Genomic DNA, 24,825 nt, shown 5'->3' with positions numbered 1-24,825 from the left:
AGAGACTGATCTATAAGAACTCTGCTGTACGTTTTACTGAGACTTATTTTAATTAGTCGCACTAGGTTCCTAGAAATACCAAATTCAATAAGAATATTATATATAACTTCTCTCTTAATCGAGACATATTCGTCTTTGAAATCTATGAATAACTGATGTACTGTGCCCTTATACTTCCATCTTCTCTCCAATATCTGGCGAATGCAATAAATCTAATCAATAGTCAATCTGTCACGCCTAAAACCACATTGATGATCCCCAATTATTTCATTTACGTAAAGAGTTAATCTTTTCAAGAGAATATTGAATAAAATTTTGTATGACATCAATAAAAGTCATATTCCTAGAAAGTTGCTAGAGTAAGTTTTTTCCCTCCGTCTTAAAAATAGGTACAATAATATGGACTTCTGCCATTATTCTGGTAGAATTTCCTTTTCCCAAACAGCAAGTACAAATTTATAAATTTCGCTAGATAATGTGCTTCCACCCTCTTGTATTAATTCTGCTGGAATTTGATTGAGAGGTGGAGACTGTACTTTTTGAGCTTTTATATCGCAATTTTGACTTCAAAAAGTGTTGGTTTGGGTATAAATGGCTCAACTGTTTGTGTTTGATTATGTACTTCAGTTTTGTGTGTGTGCTGTACTTCGTAAATTTGTAGTGTTTTTTTTTGGATCGCAGTTTTACTCCTGCTTGAGTATTAAAGAAGACCTTAACTCTGCCAGGTTAATTACAAATATAATTATAAATATAATAATGGTTTATTGAACCTGGCAGCAAAATTAGAAATACATAAACAGGTTGAAGTTAGAGGTATTTGAAAAGATAAATTACCTATAAAACGAATAAGAATATATGGAAATCAAAATCTTTGTGATAATAAACCTCTTATTATGCATACAATAATTGTTTGGATTAAATCTTTAAGTTAAGAGTTTCATTTACACTGAATAATTTTATCGTGCCATTCGATATAATCTGAAATATTATATAAATTATTTTTTTTTATTTTTATTTTTGTGTTAAAATTAATTGATTGTTTTTGTATATGTTGGTTAATTATAAATATAATTATAAATATAATAATGGTTTATTGAACCTGGCAGAGTTAAGGTCTTCTTTAATACTCAAGCAGGAATAAACTGCAACCCAAAAAACACTACAAATTTACGAAGTACAGCACACACACAAAACTGAAGTAGATAATTATAATATAATATAAACAACAAGCCAGTAGAAATGAGACACATTTATATAACATACAGAAAGATAGGAAAATGCGTAATAAAATGTGAACAGTAGCCTAAGTAAAAATAAATGAGATATATAAATATAAAATATGAGGCAATAATAATAATAATAATAATAATAGTAATAATAATAATAATATCACTTCCATTCTATATATTCGATAAGCTTTTTCCACGATCACTATCATCAATGTTACCACCACAACCGCGATAAGAACAATAATACGAGTATTAATAATAATAATAATAATAGTAATAATAATAATAAGTTAATAATAATAATAATAATAAATATTAAAACTACCGTCATAATCACCACCATTATCGTTATCATTATCACCACCATCATCAGCACCATTACCATGATGAAATTTCCATTGTAACGTTCACCACACTACACTTACACATACACTCATCCTAGAACACGACATAACTCTTCACAGATACACATCATAATATGCAGCGTGGCGCGCCGAAGAGGTATTACAAATTGAAAATGTGTCACAGTGCTACCATCTATCCGCAGTAAGCATGTAAAGTGGGTAGGCATCAGATATACACACACACACACACACATACACACACATACACACTCTTTCACCACAATCACTACAACCATGAGTATCACTACCACTGTCATCACGATCATCTCTACAATCACCGGCACAACCACGTCTGTGACTAATATTAACACCGGTATCATCACTACAATTTTGCTCCTAATTTTATTAATAGCACCATAATTAAGTTTCCAAATTTAGACGAGTTCCTTTAGCATAGAATGTAATCCATATTGACAAATAATACGCGGATATCCTGGCATGGACATGTTTCTTTTGTGAAAATAAGCGTAATGATATAATTGAAGACTTTCAACTTAACTAAGTTGTTTTCATATGGAAATTAAAGTTTCACAACTATTCACTGACTTCACCTTCAAGGAAAACTCACACGTTGCATTGGGAAGCTCGTTTATTTTTCTCTTGAATTCGTTATTTTCAAATATAGACAGAGATGATTATCTGCCGCAACCTTTATAACTTTTTATTATGTCAGACTGCCCAAGAAGGAGTATAACCGTCTTCACAGTTCTGTAGCGTAGGCTCCAACCCTGTGGTGCGATCCACGTATTCGCATATCAGAGCTCTCTCTCTCTCTCTCTCTCTCTCTCTCTCTCTCTCTCTCTGTCGAACATCACTTGTTTAATCTGTATATCGCAGTGTCAATCCGTGACCGAATCTCGATGATTGATCGCTTTATAAGCCAGTCGGTTCCTTTTGGTTGCAGACCGCCAGCATCACAGTTCTGGGTGTATCTTGTACCACCTTGCCTACACAAACACTCCGTCCCGTTATTTGTTGCTGTCATGCAGATAAAAACATTCTTCGCTATAAGAAGTTGAATTGCTGGGTGTACGTCGACGCTTTATCTCTCTGAATTAATCCGAGATTTGGTGCTCACAATATCCTTCCTGTGTACTGTAGTCTGTGATAGTAAAACGAACAGATTCTGTTTCTCACGTAAAGGGGATCTATAATTAAACGAATTGATTCTGTTTCTCCTACAACGGAGTTCTATAGTTAAACGAACATATTCTCTTTCTGACATATCAGATAATAGACGATATTAAGGTATATATATCATATGCGGAGATAAAGAGAAAGCAGATATAGGAAAGATTTGAGAAAGCTGGGTTTACAGTGAAAGACCTGTCCTTGGGCAGAACACTATGAATGAATGATCTTGAGAATTCTCTGTTGTGCTAATGCAGTTATTATAATTGCTGTGAATGATGATGCTCGTGATGTTTATTACATCGTAAACGCGAATTTAGACGTGACAATAAAATAAGTACTGACAAATAGTAATTCAGTTATCCACATTCGGTAGTACAAAATGAAAAACTGATACGAGTATACGGTATCTTATGTAACTTAAAAACTTTCACTGACTTTACATTCAATATTATTTTTGTGATAACATGCAACAATTAGGATTATGTCATCTCAGTTTCGCAGTAATATAAATATTGGGCAGCTAATCACTTACCGTACATCAAATTTTCGTCTAATTCGTAAATGTTAATGCAACTGCTATGTACGAGTAATAGATACAGAATAAATTAGGGCCTACGTTTCATAACTTATCCGAGAAACTTATACCATTTCCTTATTGTACCTTAACAACTAACAAACAGCTAACTTAATATTAATTGTTTTTAAATAATTTATGTAGACCTAGAACTTAAGGCATAAAAATTGTGTTTAATTTCTTCTTTTACTTGAGGCATGACACTTTGAATAACAATATTCTGTGAACAATATTTCTGTAGGATCGCACTGTGTACACTTCAGTACAAGTAAATCTTATATATGAAAATAAATACAGAAAGAAAAAAAATGTAATTTTAGCAAACAAACATTTGTACAATTTTGACCGAAATAAATTTATACTATATTTCTAATGTAATGTACCATATATATTCGAATGGATAATTCCAAGTCGCTATTATTAAAGAAATCCATCCATGAAGTTAGGAGATAAGGTTGTACACAAACTGCATGCTAAAAAAAAAAACATTTTTCTGGAACAGGTATGCTGAAAACTTGAATTTATATAAAAATGCCGGAATTTCTTTCTACAGATTACCGTATAGAAAGTAGGGCTATAACTGTTTGGAAATAAAAAACTATTTGATATTACATGCAATTTACAATCGTTTGTATCGTTAGAGTCGTGTCAAACATTTTGTACCGAATACAGTAGTAGTCTATATTTCTTTCGTTTTCCGTATTCAGGTGAAATGAAGTTGACTATGTGAATTAACTGCCCGATTTTGACTAAAAATTAGGAAAGAATTTCTATGATCTTTTTAATATAATACCTTACTAGAAAATTATAGAAAATTGCGACTTACCTTTCTTATTAAGGTGATATAAGGAGTCCATAGAGAATAAGGACCGCAACTTATTATGAAAATTGTAACTGGATAACCTAATTTACTGGTTTCTGCTCACACCAGTCGTCCAACATTCCGAACATCGTGTTTCTCTCGGAGGCTATACGTTATAAGTAGACTTCGTGGAATTGCCACGAGAATCGTAAGGTTTACTACGCACGCGGTATAGACTGTATGAAAAGGGGACGTGCAACGGATGGAGTATGCCTCTGATGTAAACACTGAGCAGTATACTGCGGTTACAATAAAACTTGTATCCTGCATTCAAGAAATATAATGAATGATCATTTAAGGAGGAAATGACTAAACATGTAAATACACAATTATTTTGTAGTGAGATATATTAACTCTTAAAATTTAATGTAAGATACTCACGTCATCCTTGAATATGTCCATTGCAGTGAAAAGTTATGTACATTTTGAGCGAATGCAAAGTGAACCTCAAACAGTTTTTATATTGGGAAAATGTATGTTCAATATCACACGATGTAATAGGTGCATATTTGAAGAACGAAAATTCATTACTTTTTAGTACACCAACTTCAGCCGTCTTGTCGTGACCTGATAGTACATCATTTATAATACGAAGTTGTGAACAGGCAGAATTTTTAGCAATAATCTTTCTCAATTCACATTTCAGTTTTTCTGAAATTAGTGAATTGTTATTTTGGATAACGGTTTGTGATACTTTATACACTATATTAAGGGCTTCTGAGAGTTGTAGTTTAGACGATTCTAATAGGATGATGCTTTTGGACACGATTTTAAAATTAGAATCAATGAACAGATTATCTTCCAATAGCTGTTCAGAAGGCAATGATTTTACAGCTGCAACAGCGAAACTGTCTGTGCTATCCAATGCATCAATTACTCCATTATTTTGCCGTAATGTTCTGCATAATAATTAACAGCATCCAACCACGTTTTCCAACGGGTCAAGACTGGCTGCGGGGGTAAGGGTATTCCAGGGGCAATAGTTTGGAACAGCAACACTCTCATTGTAGTATGTTTGATTGAATTCTTGTCTGCACTGAACAAATGTTAAGCTTTGACTATTCCAACCACAATAATGCAAAAACAAGTGCTTACATAGGTATACATTAGCTGTAGCTGCTCTATCTATTTGGACCGGTCACAACTCTTAACATGAACTGCTTATACTACGAGACCGGGCGGTCGCTCACCTCCTCTATACTACCATACATCGGCAACCTGATTGCATGCTGCGTGTGGCAATTCAACGAAGTCTAGTTATAAGTATCAAATTAAATAAATTTAAGTTGATTCGCACGTTTACTTTCCACATCTCCAAATATTATTGAGAGAAATTGATTATGCTATTACGTACAGATTACACCTGAAATAAGAAAACTTCTTCAGATAAAATTAAATGAAAGGAATTAAAATGGTAAAATTATTTCATGACAATTAAAAAGACTATTTATTTACCTTATACATTTCATTGTTATACTGATGTGTAATTTATTAATATATTCATAAACAGAGGTAAAAGATGTAAAGGAAAATAATTTGAGAACAAATAAAACGTTACTTTGTCCACCACATCTAGCTCGAGCCAGACCGTATATCTTAGTCTAGAAAGGTTAAGTTTCTCTGAAATCGAAAGCTATTATCATATATATTTTTTAAACATTATGCAATTACTGGTTTTCTCTTCTTCTTATTCATCTTGCAGATCTGAGATCAAACTTCCACTCTCCTGCTACAAAAATTGATCAACACATCGGCGATATAATTTTTTTATCTGAAGTCATTAAAATTTATTAGAATGCCCTCGTTACGGATTACCGGCCTATAAATGGATAAGTGCAATTACTGGATCTGTCGTGTGAAGGAGAGTCTGTACTTCCATAACTTACAATGTTAAATTACTCTATTTTGGATGCACTTTTCTCAAAAATTACAAAAGATACAAATGTAGAAAAAATAGGGCATATGTAACATTCCTTTATCTATACAAGCGGTTAAATAAATTTAAAATTCCACTGAGCGGTAGGCAAAAAAAAAAATGTTGGTAACATTTTTTGCATTAAAAATGACAACAAATTATTTTACATTTTTTCCGAAGATAGAAATAATCTTAATTTTTTTAAGCTACTGTGTAAAATGCCATCACATTGATATTATATATTAATTTCAGCCTTATGGATACAATAGTTTCTGAGAAAAGTGCACCAAAGTCACAAAAATAAGAAAGCGCAGGAAAATGATGTCAAAATTTCCATATCATGCGATGTTAAATTCCTCAATTTTGGAAGCACTTTTCTCAGGAGTGATAAAAGATACAAATGTACGAAAAATAGGGCATATATAACATACTTTTGTGTATAGAATCGGAATAAATTTAAAATTCCACTGAGCGATTGGCAAAAAATTTCATTGATAACATTTTTTGCATTAAGAATTACTACAGTATTCTTGCTGAAGATAGGGATAAAAGCTGACAATTAAAAGAAATAAAATCATATTCTCATTTTACGCATATTAAACTATTGAAAAATGATAAAAACCAACATTTCATTTTTTGTCTAAATTCGATAATATTTAGAAACTTCTCTAACCACAAACGCAGAATTTAAAATATTACATGCCGTTCTGGTAAATGAGAAAAATTATAATAACTGGAATACAATTCCTGAGCTAGAAATACAACGGATTGGATATAAAAATGATAGTGTAAATTAATTTTACAAAAAATTAGTGTAAATTAACACCTCTTAGTTATTTCTTATATTTCAAAATGTTGCATACATCTTAACTCGGAGTAGTGAATTATATTACTAGTCAGAGAAGTGTGCAATGGAGGGGGAAAGGAACTGCCCATACTAAACATTATCTGCTGACTTAGTTGCCTTATGAGTGATGTCTTATATGGTGTCACTTTTGTGGTTCCTACCAGTCTTTGGGCTTGGCTAAACATACACATGAGACGAAATACATGTAGTCGGCATGTTCCAAAAATTTTCTTATTAGAATAATAAACTAATACTTAAAACATATTTCTATTGTACATTTTAGATAAAATTTGGAGATTAAAATATCTATAGAATAAACATAGACTAAAATGCTAATTTATATTTGTAGAATTGTATATCCAATACAACATTTGTTCAGACTAAACTTCTAAGGAATGTACTGTATATAGTATATACACAAATTAATTTTCAAAACTATCGTAATCCTATTCATTGCTTAAACAGAACGAATAAAAGGGCTGAAAGAACAAGGAGAAGAAATTTAAAGTATTTCAGCGACCGGGAAGAAATAATACATCTAATATTTTGATAGCCTTTGTGGAAGGACATGAGGTTAGGTTAGATGGGAATGACATATCACAAATATGAAATTATCTGTTCTATTATGGGGAAGGAACTAATAATCACCAATGAGGAATAGGATTCTTTGTTCATAAAAAATAAAATCAGCAGTAAAAAAACTCGAATTTATCCGTGACAGGTTATCATATTATAACTTTTAAATTCAAAACAACAGTGTAATTTTATTCTTACAACAATAACTCTTCACTTTCTACAATCCAATTCTACTCCCGTCAACAATGGGATTTCCACTCCGCACAGTAACACAGTATTCGTTATTGCACTCCACAGACGACAATGACAATTTACTTGGATTATTGAGAACAACAATGAACTGTTAATTTTAACTAATGTACACAAAGCACTATTTACAAATCAGAACTGTCAGTTCTCAGTTCACAGTTCGTTTGCCTTGGCTAGTTCTTCTAGCTCAGTCACTCAAGTTCACAGTATCTCGAACCACAGACCTTCAGAGACAGTCCATTGAACCTCGAACTCAGGTCCCCCAACTGCGGTCCACTGCACTCGAACTCACGGCTTCAAATGATCACACAGCTGCGGACAAACTCAAGTCGGACTCCGGTCTTGAAGCTGGCTTCACTGCTACACAAGACTGGCTGGCTTGCTGTTCACTGACTACAACAACACTGCAACTAACTAAACTGCTCAAGTTCACTCGCGTGTCGTAATTTATAACCACACCATAGTTGCGAGAAAGTACGATTGCTCGAAATTCCTACTTCAACAGACTTCTGGACGATTCTGTTCGGGAGGGTCCGTTCCCCCCTTCATCTCGCAGAGCGAAGCACTACCAGCTTTGCGTCCCCCCTTGCCTCGCGACGTAGTGCACCGCCCCTTTGCCCTCTCGGCATGCAGACGCTCCCCTTACGTCCGCCACACCTAAGCGACCAACGTTTCGTCTGCCTCGCGCCCTGTCGGACACGCGTTCGAATCCCGACGCAACTGTCACAATATTTAGTACTTCAGGGTAGATGGTGCGATATCATAGTTATAAATGATGACGCCCCTATAGAAGAGAAAGACGACCATATAATGGATAGCTTCTATGAGGAATTGGAACATACTTTTAATCAGTTGTCTAGATATCACATAAAAAATTTATTGGGGGATTTCAACGCTAAAGTAGGACGGAAGGATATTTTTAAACAAAGTATTGGAAAAGAGAGCCTAAACGTAATTAGTAATGACACTGAAGTTATGTTAATCACCTTTCCGACATTAAAAATTTAATTGTCAAAAATACATTCCCTCATAAGGATATACATAAATATAATAATTGGACTTCTCCAGATGACTTGACACAGAACCAAATATATCACATCTTGATAGATAAGCGGAGACATACTAATATAGTAGACATTCGAACCTTCAGGGGGGCAGAATGTAATTCTGACCATTATTTGGTAATTGGAGAATTGAGAGAAAGACTAACAGTAGTCAAGCGAGTAGAGCAACAAGTTAATATTAGTAAATTTTCAATATTCTGAAATTGAAGGACGAGGAAAATAAGCAACATTAACAGGTCGAAATTTCGAATAGGTTTGCCATTTTAGAAAGTTCCGACGAAGTTGAGAAAGAGTTAGATGTTAATAGCGCGTGAGAAAATATCACAGATAATATCAAAATTGCAGCTGAGCAGAGCATAATTTATTATGAAACTAAGAAAAAGGAACCGTGGTTTGATGAAGATTGTTGCATGGTAGTAGAAAGCAGGAAACAGGCAAAATTGAAGACAATTATTTCAATGAAAGACGGGAAGCAAATCGTACACTTAAGAATAAAAAGAGAGGTTACTTGAAGGAAAAACTGAAAGAGGTAGAAACAAATAGTAGGAATAAAACCATTCGAGATTTATATAAGAGTATAAAGGAATTTAAGAACGGATATCAAACAAGAGTAAACGTGATCAAGGATGAGAATGGCGACTTGTTTGCAGACTCTCATTCAATCCTGAACAGATGGAAAAAATATTTCGGGCAACTACTAAATGTACATAGGTCAAATAGAAATGATCGGGACGAAATTCAAATACAAACTACTGAGCCATATTTTATGCCCGAACCCACACTTTTAGAAGTCGAAATTGCAGCAGAAAATCCGAAAAAGTTCAAGTCTCCAGGTATCGATCAAATTCCAGCAGAATTAATGCAAGAGGTTGTAGCGCATTATCTAGCGAAATTTATAATCTTGTACTTATTATTTTGGGAAAGAAAATTGTACCATAACAATGGAAGGAGTCCATAATTGTGCCTATTTTTAGGAAGGAGGACAAGACTAACTGTGGTAACTTTCGAGAAATATCACTTTTGTTGACGTCGTACAAAATTTTGTCCAATATTCTTTTTGAAAAGATTAACTCCGTACGTAGATGAAATTATGAGGAATCATCAATGCGGTTTTAGGCGTAATAGATCGACTATTGATCAGATTTTTTGTATTCGACAGATATTGGAGCAAAATGGGAATAAAAGGTTACAGTACATCAGTTATTCATAGATTTCAAAAAGGCATATGACTCGGTTAAGAAAGAATATTTATATAATATTCTTATTGAATTTGTTATTCCCAAGAAACTAGTTCGATTAATTAAAATGTTTCTCAGTGAAACTTACAGCAAAGTCCGTATAGGCTATTTTCTATCTTATGCTTTTCCAATTCATTGCGGGCTAAAGCAACCAGTAAGGAGACTGGTCTCCCCATGGCTAAAGATAAATTAAATGAAATTAAGAAACTGTACAGAAGCAAATTAACTCAAGCAAAACTGGATTATAATACTAAATTAATCGTAAACTCTGATAGCAAGTGTAAAACTGCCTGGAATCTCATAAATAGAGAAAGGTCCAGTAACACTCAAAATCAAATAAACAATCATAATATATCGCCGGAAGAGTTCAATGAATTTTTCATTGACAAAGTGGACATAATCAAATCCAGAATTCAACGCTCTGAACTATCCCCTATGGGTATACTAAACAAAAATGACAAAATCTCTTGTACTTTTAAATGGAAAGATGTCACCACCCAGTAGGTATGGTATACAATAAATTCCTTGATAAAATCAGAATCAAAAGATGTTTATGACATGTAAAATGATTTTTTTTAAGTTATAAATTCAATATATATTCCTCTAACACATATGATCAATATTTGCCTACAACAAGGCATATTTCCCGATCAACTAAAAATTTCGAAAGTAATCCCAATATATATATATATATATATATATATATATATAAGGTAATAAAACAAGTCCAAGTAGTTACAGACCAATGTCTATCATTCCTGCGTTATCTAAGGTATTTGAATATGTAATTTTCAATCAAATTTATGATTATTTAAAAAATTCAAATCTCCTTAGTACTAACCAATTTGGCTTTATGAAAAGTAAATCAACAAATGATGCAATTGAGCTTTTAATAACGGAAATCTTAAGAAATTTTGAAAATAGGTCACCAGTTAATACTACATTCTGTGATCTCACCAAAGAGTTCGATTGTGTTGATCATAATTTAATTTTATCAAAATTAGAATTTTATGGTATTCGAGGGAACACACTAAATATTTTTAGAACCTATCTTCATAGCAGAAGTCAATTAGTTGCTATAGGTGAAAATTGGTCGTTTCACCACTACACATTATGGGGTTCCACGAGGCTCAATAATTGGTCCTCTATTATTTTTAATGGCAATAAATGACCTTCCAGAATTCATTAAAGCAATAACACTTATGTATGCAGATGACACTACTTTATTATGTTTTCCTCTGCTCTAAATTAATTACATGCTCTCAACAATGACACTCTATCACAGATAGCTTTATGGTTTGAATCTAATGGTTTCTTGCTTAATGAAGAAAAAACTATCAACATAACTCTCAGCCTAATTACTATTTAATACGAGAAAAATTCGTACCGGCACCGGGAATCGAACCCAGGACCTCTCAGCGCGCAATTTTTCTCTTATTAAATAATAATAGTACATGTTGGCTACTTCATAGTAGTCGTTTAGTATTCAATTTAGTTGGGCGAGACCTCATAGAAAATGAATATGTGATGTTTCAGCCTAAATTATCTAATAAATAAGGACAACAGACTCAAGTACACAAAATTTCTAGGACTTTTTATAGACTCCAGTTTAACATGGGATAAGCACATCGAATACATATGCACAAAGCTATCAAGAGTTTTATATTTGTTAAAGAAATTAACGACTTCCGTTTCTCAAAATTATTTAAGATGTGCCTATTTTTCTTTCTTTCAGTCGATAATCCGATATGCCCTAATTTTCTGGGGAAATGGAATCAAAATTGGAAGCGTGTTGATTTTACAAAAGAAAGCCATTATAATTTTATGTAAATCAAAATATCTGGAACATTGTCGGCCACTTTTCAGACAATCACAGACTTTAACAATCATAAATTTGTATATATATGATCCAGTACTTTACACTCGACAAAATATCGACAATTACTCATTAGTGGCCAATATACATGATCATGAAATTAGAAATAGTGAACAAATTAATATTCCATATTGTAGATTACAGAAGAGCAACACAAACATTTTAATTATGGGGATGAAATTGTATAATAAGCGCCCCAGTCAATATTATAAATTACCAACCAATAGCTTCAGAACTAGATTTTACAATTGGTTATTAAATAATCCTTTTTATTCTGTTGCTTAGTTTTTCAACACAAATTTGTATGAAATTACATTTTAATAAATCAGTTTAATTCCAATTTAGTTAGTTTTCTTAAATATAAAAGTTTCAGATTACTTCAGGTTTTCATTGTATTATTTAAATTTTACTGTGTCTTTTATTAGTGTTTTTAAAAATGTATTTACATATTCTTCAATGTATTCTGACGAAGCCTAAAACTGTATGTCTAATGGCCAAATAAACTGAATTGAATTGAATTGAATTGATGCATTATCACCTTTACTTTTTAACTTCGCTTTAGAATATGCCATTAGGAAACTTCAGGACAACAGACAGAGTTTGGAATTGAACGGGTTACATCAGCTTCTTGTCTATGCGGATGACGTGAATATGTTAGGAGAAAATCCACAAACTATTAGGGAAAACACGGAAATTTTACTTGAAACATGTAAAGCGATAGGTTTGGAAGCAAATCCCGAAAATACAAAGTATATGATTATGTCTCGTGACCAGAATATTGTACGAAATGGAAACACAAAAATTGGAGATTACCCTTCGAAGAGGTGGAAAAATTCAAATATCTTAGAGCAACAGTAACAAATATAAATGACACTCGGGAGGAAATTAAACGCAGAATAAATATGGGAAATGCCTCTTATTATTCGGTTGAGAAGCTTTTGTCATCTAGTCTGCTGTCAAAGAATCTGAAAGTTAGAATTTATGAAACAGTTATATTACCGGTAGGTCTGTATGGTTGTGAAACTTGGACTCTCACTTTGAGACAGGAGCAGAGATTAAGGGCGTTTGAGAATAAGGTTCTTAGGAAAATATTTGGGAATAAGAGGAATAATGTTACAGGAGAATGGAGAAAATTACACAGCTCAAAACTGCACGCATTGTATTCTTCACCTGACATGATTAGGAACATTAAATCCAGACGTTTGAGATGGGCAGTGCATGTAGCACGTATGGGTGAATCCAGAAATGCATATAGAGTGTTAGTTGGGAGACCGATGGGAAGGCCGAGGGGAGGTCGAGACGTAGATGAGATGGTAATATTAAAATGGATTTGAGGGAGGTGAGATATGATGATAGAGAGTGGCTTAATCTTGCACAGGATAGTGACCGATGGCGGGCTTATGTGAGGGCGGCAATGAACCTGCAGGTTTCTTAAAAGCCTTTTGTAGGTAAGTAAGTAAGTAAGTAGGTAATATTTTGATATTTTGAGACTTGCTCTATTTCTTCCTTATCCTTCCCTTCTCTTCCCCTTCTTCACCATAAATAATTTAAAAACCCGACAAGATTCGATATTTAGAGGCAAATACTCCAAAAAAGTGACCTGTAAGCCCCTTCTTTGTCCGATATGAACCTATTCTTTGTAGGAATTTTCAAACTGTAATGTATAAGTAATAGAACATTTATTACCAACTTATTTTCTGACAATGACCGTGATAAGTTATTGTATGCTTCTCTAAATTAAGTGAAAGTATTCGATAGATCAGGTGATAACTAAATCTCTTACACTAATATATTCGTATGAATCTCCTGTTTCGGAATTTGTTAGTCAACCTCACAACCTTTTCCTTCTCTGAAGACAACAGAGAATAATTTGATGCTTTTGAAGCGAAACAATAACGTAGACTAATTATTCTGTCGTTTCCATTTTACTAAAATAACCTACTACTTCATATCTTATATCCGACGTAAGCTTTGAACAGACATAAACGTTTTAAAGAATAATTCCTGAATTATTTTAGTTTTCATAATAATGTAAAGCGTTGAATTGCCAAATTGCCAACATCCCATTGTAGTATGAGAACAGTAATATAAAAATTCAATATAAGAAAATTTCGGTCTACACTGTATAAAGTGTCGTCGTAGAGAACAAATAGAAAATAAATCACAATGTTTACCTAAATTCTTAATCTATTATTTCTCAGCAATATTCAAATATGAAGAAGCACCTCACTAATCGTCGAAGTAGTGCATAGGGATCATTTAGAAAATAGCAGACTTTCATTTATAGTTCAGTCCATATCAGGTACGGTCAACTGTAACTCAACCGAAAAGGTAATGTATTAAACCTACAGGTAGAACGCCTATAGATATTATTTCTTTAACTTGTATGAACGCTTAGGTATAGGGCCTACCTTTGTGAAAACAACCGGAGACTTTTGAATTTTCGAAAAGTGAAACATCTGTCAGTGGTTGCGCATAATTCGACACAAGGTTACATAAAATAGCAGTTTGATTAGTTACTGTGTAATATACACAATACGACATTATGTGCATTTACATGACACATATATTTTTTATTTTATTGGATTATTTTACGACGCTGTATCAACATCTACAGTAGGTTATTTAGCGCCTGAATGAAATGAGGGTGATAATATCGGTGAAATGAGTCCGGGGTCCAGCACCGAAAGTTACTCAGCATTTGCTCGTATTGGGTTGAGGGAAAACCCGGAAAAAACCTCAACCAGGTAACTTGCCCCGACCGGGATTCGAACCCGGGCCATCTGGTTTCGCGGCCAGACGCGCTCACCGTTACTCCACAGGTGTGGACTGACATATTTTTCAATTAAATGTATTAAGTATGTTTCATAATACAGAATAAGAACAAAATACAACATATATCTTTGTATAAAGATAGATAATAGGCCACATGCCAAGACTAATGTTAGCGATGTAGGCTAATAGATGTAAGGTAGAATGAGGATAATGGGTACCTCAATAATATTGATCAACCCATTTGATGGATTGCTCTCATCACTACGGATCGTACTTTGTCCCAGAAAGCTACAAGATTAAGTATTACTGAGTTTTCTAAGTATACAACGCAAATTCCATCTAGCAAGCGAAGTACTTCACTGAAGGCTCACGCGACTCTTGTTTCGTCCCTTGGAACAGAACAAAATATGAACAATTTTACAATAATATTTATAACTTAAATTATTTACACTAGAACTCGCTATTTTTACTAATTAGACTATAATAAAGAATGTAGGCCTACACTGATGAAACAACTCGCTATTTTTACTAATTAGACTATAATAAAGAATGTAGGACTGCATTGATGAAACAACTCGCTATTTTTAGTAATTAGAGTATAATGAAGAATGAAGGCCTACACTGATGAAACAACTCGCTATTTTTATTAATTAGACTATAATAAAGAATGTAGGCCTACACTGATGAAAAACTCGCTATTTTTACTAATTAGACTATAATAAAGAATGTAGGCCTAAACTGATCAAACATTAGTCTATATTTTATACTATTAAGCTTATGCACAGTGTTGTGTATTGTAATGCAAGTTATTTTATTTCATAATACTATAGCCTACTTATTTTGTAAATAGTGTACAATAGTGTAAATAATGTTTGACCCATGTAAGCTTTCATTCTTTATGATAGTGTAAATGTTAAAATGGCGTATGTTAATGCAGTCTAAATAGTGTAAAGTGCTGTCAGACATTGATACTATCAAAAGCCGATTGTCAGGAAGACTGCTTTTCCTGTCTAGAATGTGATTCTTCTTCAAATATTACTTTTGTAGAATATTTATTTTTAATATAATATCAATTTCACTCCATTATGTTAATCATTCTTTCGATCCAAATTATCTTATTTAACAGTAAATTGTAGTTGTTTAACTCTTAGAATTACAATTAAATAAGCATTTTACTCTTACAATTAGGCCTATTATTATTATTATTACTACTACTACTACTACTACTACTACTACTACTACTACTACTACTACTACTACTACTACTACTACTACTACTACTACTACTACTGCATTGTTTACCGTATTGATGTTATTTATATTTGCTATGTATTTTTATACTGCTGAGTGGAGGAGAAGGCCTTATAGCAGTGACGTCAATTGATGCCCATAGGAGCAAGCGCGCGCTTTAGAGCTCAGGAGAGCCTGAGCGCTTTACAGCTGGAAGGAAAGAGACAGACGAGTGAGGTAGTATATGGCGCTTGGTCGAGCTGTATACAGGGATGGCCAGCACTGATTCAATGGATAAAGGAAGAGAACTTATTAAAACTGTATCCATGTTAATTTTTAAATATGTCTGACAAGTATAAGTGCATTATAAGAATGTAAGTTTGTATGTTTTATTTTTAATGCTCATTTTTCACATGTTTGTTTTTTTTATTCAAAAGAAATAATTTTTTTCAATTTTATTTATAGAACAGTGAAATTTTCAGATGTAGGCCTATTTATTTAGTAGCTAGCCTTACATGTACTGAATCAATATTGTCGTAAATGTAATATACCGTAAATACGTATTATTGAAGATAGTGTATTACAAATTTGAAAATATTCTCATGGAAAATTAATGCTTGTAAGAAAATCAATTAACAAAGCAACTACTTAGCGCGCGAACACTCTTCCGACTGAGCTACCCCAGGAACTATACACGACACCGTCACAATTTTTCCTTTGTATCCACACGACTCAAATGAGCTGACAAGACGCCAGAACTCAACTATGAGTGCACACAAATACTGTGTGACTTAAATTGTGGCTTTCTGTTATGTTTCATTTACTTAGTACAGTATAGTTGTTGGTACTATGGAATTTATGTGAATTTTCCTTCTTAACTCTTTGTTATGTTATTAACGTTTAAAACACAACTGCAATATCAAGAAGTTAGTGTAAATACTTTTATTTTGCAGACAATATAGATAATATCAAATAGAAAGGAGCCACATAAAAATAACGACATAAAATTTAACGTTCCGTTTGAAATTTGTGCACCATTGTTTTCTTAATCCAAACAGGCTGCTTATTCCTCCTTCCTTAAGTAGCGCTTGATGCCCGCGCACTACGTCAAGGTCAGAAAAATACGTTTGCTTTGACATCACTGCCTTATAGCGTTAATTATGCCATTACCAATAACAATAAAGGAAATAAATATGTGAACAAATAATTTAAATTGTAGGAAAGGTCATCGTATTATAAAAACAAATATGGTTTATTTAACGACGCTCGTAACTGCGGAAGTTATATCAGCGTCGCTGATGTACCGGAACTTTGTCCCGCAGGAGTTTTTTTACAAGCCAATAAATCTACTGACATGAGCCTGTCGCATTTAAGCACACTTAAATGCCAACGACCTGGGCCGGGATCGAAACCGCAATCTCGAGCACAGAAGGCCAACGCTATACCGACTACGCTATCGAGCCCGACTCGTAGTATCAATCTTTATCACTAGAATGCATTTTCAACAGTCTCCGAGGTCTAGTTTTGAATCATGAATAGAATGTCAACTGCAGGAAAACAAGATGTAAGTGTTCCCTGATAGACCCTGTGCCACACGCCAAATATGAGTCACGTCAATATAGTATGTGAACAAGTGACCTTATCTCCATACGTCCTTGGACAGAATACTGTCCTTACTCATCATCTTGTGATGAAAATGTATCAATCGGTTAAAACGATGATTCTCACATATATCATTCTCTTCAACGAAAACTTATCAATTTGATTTCAATCCATAAATCTTACAGTCTAGTTACTATTCGCATCTAACTAACATTGTGTATTCTGTATTTAGTGCAGTATCTATATGGTCATTAAGCTTCTATCATATGCTTCTTCTGTTTTGCTGAAGACGTTCAGTTTTCTTTTCATTGCGTCATGTAACTTTCTTAGGAAATTCAACCGCATATCACGTAGAATAATTCTTTCTGCCACAACACAAATCTCTCGTCACTTAGAAGAGTTAGCTGTAAATGACGTCATATCAATGTCACAGGTCTCACCCTATTTAAATTAGGCCTATGATTTCATAACTCCCCACTTCTACTTACATACTTTATCTTTAATCGCCTCCAACCTCTCCCTTATCAATGAAACTAAATAATTGTCTCAAAGTTTGAAGTATTCCTCTGGCTTAACTCACATATTGGAACACATAAAATATAGATAATAAACTACCCTAAGTGATGAGCAGACATCGGATTCTAGGGCAAATGCCTATTTTGTTTCTTTAGGAGAAAAGTAAAAATAATTATTAATATTTGTGTTTCGTGGAAATTGAAAGGTATTCAAAGAGTTTTATAGTGCCCTAAAATGCCCTAAAACGGTTATTAGAGCCTAATTTGTTAATATTCGCCTAAAAATGCCTAACTCACTGTAAAGTTTCGCATTTTACTCTTACTTTTTATAATTTATACATGCATTCACTGCGAAATTTAAGGCATTTAAAAAGTGGAAAGTTTGCTTCACACCGGCCATGAAACCATTGATAAAGGAAACAAAATGTTTTGAATCTCACGACACTCGCAATAGATTTCACCGAATTTAACATGTTTGGAGGCATAAATGCCGACACAGAACCAACCTTAGTTTTGAAGCAGGCAACAATCACAACATGTGCTGCTACCGATTCAGAGATATACTATACTATTAAAATGACTGTTTTCGGTCTGAAACCGACTAGCTGTACTGCCCTTCAGAGTGTAGTAAAATCACAATTTTTGGAGAAAGAGTGTTTTTGAAATATTTATGAAAAGTCGTAAAACTGTGAATTAGTAGGGTAAACCGTTACAAAATATTTAAAAGAATGGCCCTCCTAGTGTTAACACTACCAGGAAATGCAACAATAAGTGGAACTTCGTATTTTTGTCCAATTGAATCTCAATAACAACGGTTCATTTGGATGCTCGTTAACAGTTGCTGTTTCCCTCACCTTATTTGTGTTGAGAAGTTTTGAGCGGTAGGACGTTTTCCTGTGAAGTTTAACGCGATAATGCCGAAAAATATAAGTGCAAAATCTACATTGATCCGGCAATGGCTAACAGAATATTCAGAATTCACTTATGATGGAAAAATAATATTCTGCAAGTTTGTAGCAAACAGGTATGTAACAATAGTTGAAATATATAAATTCTATTAATTTTTAATGAGTAGGCCTATAATATTTATACATTGACTGAGCTATCCTGAGGTATAATTCTTTTTAAGACCACTACACTTTAACCTTTTAAATTCCGATAGTTAAAGTATTTGCAGGTCATTAAAATTTTGATTGTTCAAACCCACTAACTTTGTGACAGAAATACGGCAATACAACAATTAGGATTTTATTTTAATTCAGTTTACTTCACATTTTTAGAAATTGCAAGAAAAGAAGTGCCACCTAAAGCAGCATGTGCAAGGAGCGGCTCATAAGGCTAAAGCTCAGCAGAAAAATCAACTGCAACAAACTTTACTAACACAGCCTACTTCATCCAATCTCAGCAGCAATTTCTATGCTGATTTAAGCAGAGCGTTTGTTGCTGCTAACATTCCCTCGAATGCAATTGAAAATCCGGTTTTAAGACAGTTTTTACAAAAATACTGCAAACAAAATATCCCATCTGAGTCGACCCTAAGAAAAAATTACTTAGACAGAATATACAATGAAACTTTAGCTTCCATTCGGGAGGATATAGGCGATTTTTACATATGGGTCTCTGTGGATGAAACCTCAGATCCTATGAATAGGTATATAGCAAATATGGTAGTAGGAAAACTTAGTCCTGATGGACCTTCGATTCCACACCTCGTATGTGTTAAGGAACTTTCGAAAGTGAATAGCCAAGCCATTGCTTATTTTGTAAATAAAGGCCTACAGTCTTTATACTCAGGTAATATAGACGATTCTAAAGTTCTGTTGTTTTGTACTGATGCTGCCTCATACATGGTTGCTGCAGCTCCACTTCTTAAAACATTTTATCCTAACCTCACGCATGTAACCTGTCTAGCACATGGCCTTCACAGGGTTTCTGAAACAATGCGGAATGAATTTCCTCTTGTCAATTCGTTTATTTCTAACACAAAAAAAATGTTTTTGTAAAGCCCCATCCAGGATTTCAATATTCAGAGAGAACTTTCCAGATATCCCACTCCCACCTCAGCCGGTTGTTACACGATGGGGAACCTGGATTCAGTCAGTGGTGTATTATTCTAAGTATTTTAAAGAAGTGGTCACAGTTATTGATAAATTACCTGAAACTGATAGTGCAGCGTGTGTGAAAGCAGTGAAAGATTGTCTGAATGACTCACGAGTGAAAAACGATATTGCCTACATAACATCAAACTTTTCTTTCATACCTGCAAGCATTGAACAATTAGAACGTGAAAAACAATCTCTTTGTAGCCAAATAGCAATAGTAAAGGAAGCTCAAGTGAACATACATTCTGCTTTGGGCGAAACTGGGAAAAAAGTTAAAAATAAGTGGGACAACGTATTAAATAAGAATGTAGGATTTTCATTGTTGGAAAAAGTATCAAGAGTGATATCGGGGGAAAGTGTAAATGTTCCAGTAAGTTAAGTATTGATGTTTCTATTGTACCTAATTTAAAATTTGCGCCTCTCACATCAGTTTCGGTTGAAAGAAGTTTTTCTGCTTTCAAAATGATTCTCAGTGACAAAAGGCAAAGGTTAACTGTGGAGAATTTAGAAAACATTCTGGTGGTTTACTGTGCAGATAATTACATACTAGGTTCAAAAAGTTCCCGGAATTTACTAGTACCATAGAAACAACGTACCTTAAACACTATTCTACAGCATTCCCTTCAAAATAGTTGCCTTCCGCAACAACACACTCTTGCCAACGCGTGTAGAGTTCCTGGAAGCAGGCCTGGAAGCCATTTTGTGAAACCCGTCTTAGTGCTCTCGTCGCGTTTGCGATAACCTCTTCAGCATTGAATCTCCGTCCTTTCAGATGACTTTTCAGACCGGGAAACAGAAAGTAATCAGGTGGTGAGAGATCAGGAGAGTATGGGTGGTCCAAAGCAGTTATGTTGTGCCTGGCAAGAAAATTCTTTACAATAATTGCGCGATGAGCAGGTGCATTGTCATGCATAAGGAACCAGTTGTTTTCTACCTACTTTTCTGGATGTTTCCTTCTCACTGCGTCCCGGAGGCGACGGAGGATTTCTACGTACAATTCTTTCGTTACAGTACGACCTTCTGGAATGAACTCATGGTGGATGAGACTCTGAGAGTCGAAGAAAATTTCCAACATAACTTTGACTTTTGATGTGTCCCTAGGAAATTTTTGCTTCCGAGGAGATGTTTTCGATTTCCACTCAGATGACTGTCGTTTAGGGACTGGATCGTACAAGTAGCACCAAGTTTCATCACCAGCAATAATTTTGTTTAAGAAATCACCATCTTCATCAGCCATACTGATCATGTCCCCAGCAAGAGTCATTCTTGTTTCTTTCTGTTCTGCTGACAACATTTTCGGAACTAACTTCTTAGACACGTAATGCATGTTGAGATGCATGTGAAGAACATTGTGTACACTGATAGTCCGACCTCTGCTGCTATCTCTTTTATGGTTTTACGTCGGTCGTCCCTCACAACATTACGCACACGCTGAGCGATTGCTTCATTTGTTGCAGTTGTTGGTCGGCCGCTGCCTACGTCATCTTTGATGCTATCGCGGCCACCAGAAAAGCGTTTATGCCAGGTATACACTTGAGTTTTTTTTCATTTCTGCTTCGCCATATGCTTCTTCCAACAATCTTAATGTCTCTGCAGGAGTTTTGTGTAACAAAACACAGAACTTGATGTTTGTACGTTGCTCTGTGGACATAATTACAAAATGCGACGAACAAACAAAACACTATGATAAACAATTGCCTACAACTCAAAACCAACAATCGCCATTATCAACAAACTTTAAGGAAATGACATCATGAATGTTACCAACAAAACAAATGTATAATATCCCTTGTTATATATTAATACGAAAAATGGTAGTAAAATTCCGGGAACTTTTTGAACCCAGTAGTATAATAAAGTCTGAGCATGGAACTGAATTTCAATAACTTAAAATGAGTAATCTTGATATCAATAATCATTATTTCATTAGTTTCAATATATTAAATTTGTGCAGCTCTGTTTATAAATATAATATAGTATTCTTTTTTAATGTTTAAACATACTTTTTTGTGCGTATTTTAGTGGATAACTAAAAATTTCAGTGAAAGACATAAGTATGATACCTCGATGTGCCTAAAATGCCTATTTTCATTAAAATAGAGCGCAATTTTACAAATTTTGAGCTTATTTTAGGCGCCTAAAACTGCAATTTTTAGTGCCTAAAATCCGATGTCTAGTGATGAGTGAAAATTGCAACTTGAAAATCTGATATCTTTATAAAACCATAACAAAATTTCAGGATTTGAAGAGTATATTTCAACACCAAAGCTCTAGGCCAGCTATAACTAAACGGAGTACAAGTAGAACTCATTGGACCTTGGTTCGAGTCTTGGAAACCACGTCTCCACGGGTTATTGACATGTTTACCGTATTCAATGCTGTGTGCCCAGCAATGTCTTGTAAGAGAACAGGTAAAGTTCAACAGCTGGAAACGTAACATTTTGACATATTAAATTATTCTTAATATACATACGCTTATTGTCACATTACTATTACGTATATTAAAACGATGCAAAATAAACTGGATATAAAAAGGAGGAAGAAACAAAGATATTTTTCCAAATTGCATTTTAGTTTCCGAAGTCTCCCAAGCATAGGTTGTCTGGATATGAGAGATACTATTGGTTATTAATGGAGATAAATTCGCTCCGGCTCCGGGGATCGAACCTGGGTCCTCAGTTCTACTCACTGGGTGCTCTAACCACTGAGCTACGCCGAGACTCAACCCACAACCATAACAACCCACAACCATATCTGGGAAAATGGCACACTGTGAGACGGTAGCGTTTGAGACTCGCATTCGGGAGGTCCCGGATTCAAGCAAGGGATCGGCCAATTTGACTGGGGGTTGTCATGGTTTCCTTCAATCACAAAGGCAAATGTCGGATTGGAAATTTACATACCATGATTCATCACCTCCTCAGTCACCAATATTTTACACATTAATCAATAACTAAATCAGTTACACGAACACAAGCCATCTACAAACACAATAGAAACAGTACTCAACAATAGCAACAACGGGCCTACTGGTATATCCACAGATCCTATACACGCGATATGCCCACATATGTTAAAGCGTATATAAATAAACTCAACGAAAGAAAAATTTCAAAGTATGCTAACTATAGTAATGCATGTAATTTATGAATAACCAATGTAGTTCAAGTAATTACATTAATATATTGTATGTCAAAATATTTGTATTAAATTGAAAATAAATTAAATTTTTTAATTGTATCAAATATTTTGTGACATAGGATTACATAAAAATACAGCATGTAAAGTTTAGTATGTGAGATGAAAATATGTCAGAAGTCTTGTACATGTGATTAAAGTATGTCAGATGTCCATTAGACGAAATGTAGTAGGCCTATGTTAAACGTCAGAGAACCCAGATTTTCAGCCATTTTAAAATATAAACTATTTTACGTTATTCTCATTACATCATTGAGTTCCTTAATATTAAGCATCAGTTAAAACTTATTAGTTTTACTCCTCATAACTTGAGTATAATGAGAAGGAGAACGTTTTTGTTGTTCTATCGGACAAAATTTAATATTATGTTTACTTTGCTCAATGGTTCAATTAGGAGTATGTAGAAACATTAATTTCAAGGCTGAATAATGTATTTATTATTATTATTATTATTATTATTGTTATTATTATTATTATTATTATTATTATTATTATTATTATTATTACTGACCACTAAGTATGTGTTTCCATAAATCATCTGTACTTGCATGAATATTGATATTTTCATATCTTCTCCCTAGAAGGATAAAATTATTGGGTTTTATCTCAATTTCAATCTTCTTAATCTTTAGATGAGGGTAACTATTTATTAGTTGTTGATTTAATAATAATATTGTAGGAAAACTGATTCAATATTATGTGACAACGAACTTTTAAACGCCAGGAATTGACATGCCTTAAATCATAGCCAGGAAGAGAAAGATGAGATGAAGAAATGTAAGGAAGTCAGCTACCTAATGGGGTTTGAAATATCTCGTGCTTAAAGCCTTTTAATAGGAAAGAATTTCTCAAAAGAGTAGGTCTAATGATTAAAATAGTTTAAATAACTTGTCCATAAGAAGTTTTGAATTTTGAAAAAATTACGAATTTCTCGACCAAGTACCGAGAGAAGAATTTAGAAAATTCCTGATTATATTCAAGAGGAAGGTTAAAATAAGAAGCAAGAAAAATTTTATATTATTCACTAGCTCTTGATGACAGCAGTGACATTACTGATACAGCAAAGCTTGAGATTTTTATCCGCGGGATTGATCAAGATGTTAGTACAGGAACCACCACTGGTTGTAGTTTTATGCCAAGTACCTTTCCTCCGTCTCCTTACTTCATAGGCTGTCTGTCGCATATAATCACTACAGCTCGAGGTTTAGTACCGCTGATCTAGACAGACAGTCAATTCCTTTCATGTGTACTACAGGGTGATTCAGTGACTATGTTACAAACTTCCAGGGATGATAGAGGAGACAATTATGAACAACTTTCATACAGGAACCTATGCCTAGATATGTTAATGTAAAAAGCTAGAATCGAATTCAAGACCATCATTTTGAAATTTGGTTGCAGAGGACCTGTTCTTGAAAACGTCGGTGATTTATCA

This window comes from Periplaneta americana, chromosome 2 (assembly GCF_040183065.1).
Source record: "Periplaneta americana isolate PAMFEO1 chromosome 2, P.americana_PAMFEO1_priV1, whole genome shotgun sequence".
NCBI classification, from domain to species: Eukaryota; Metazoa; Arthropoda; class Insecta; order Blattodea; family Blattidae; genus Periplaneta; species Periplaneta americana.
Note: the sequence above shows the minus strand (reverse complement) of the source record.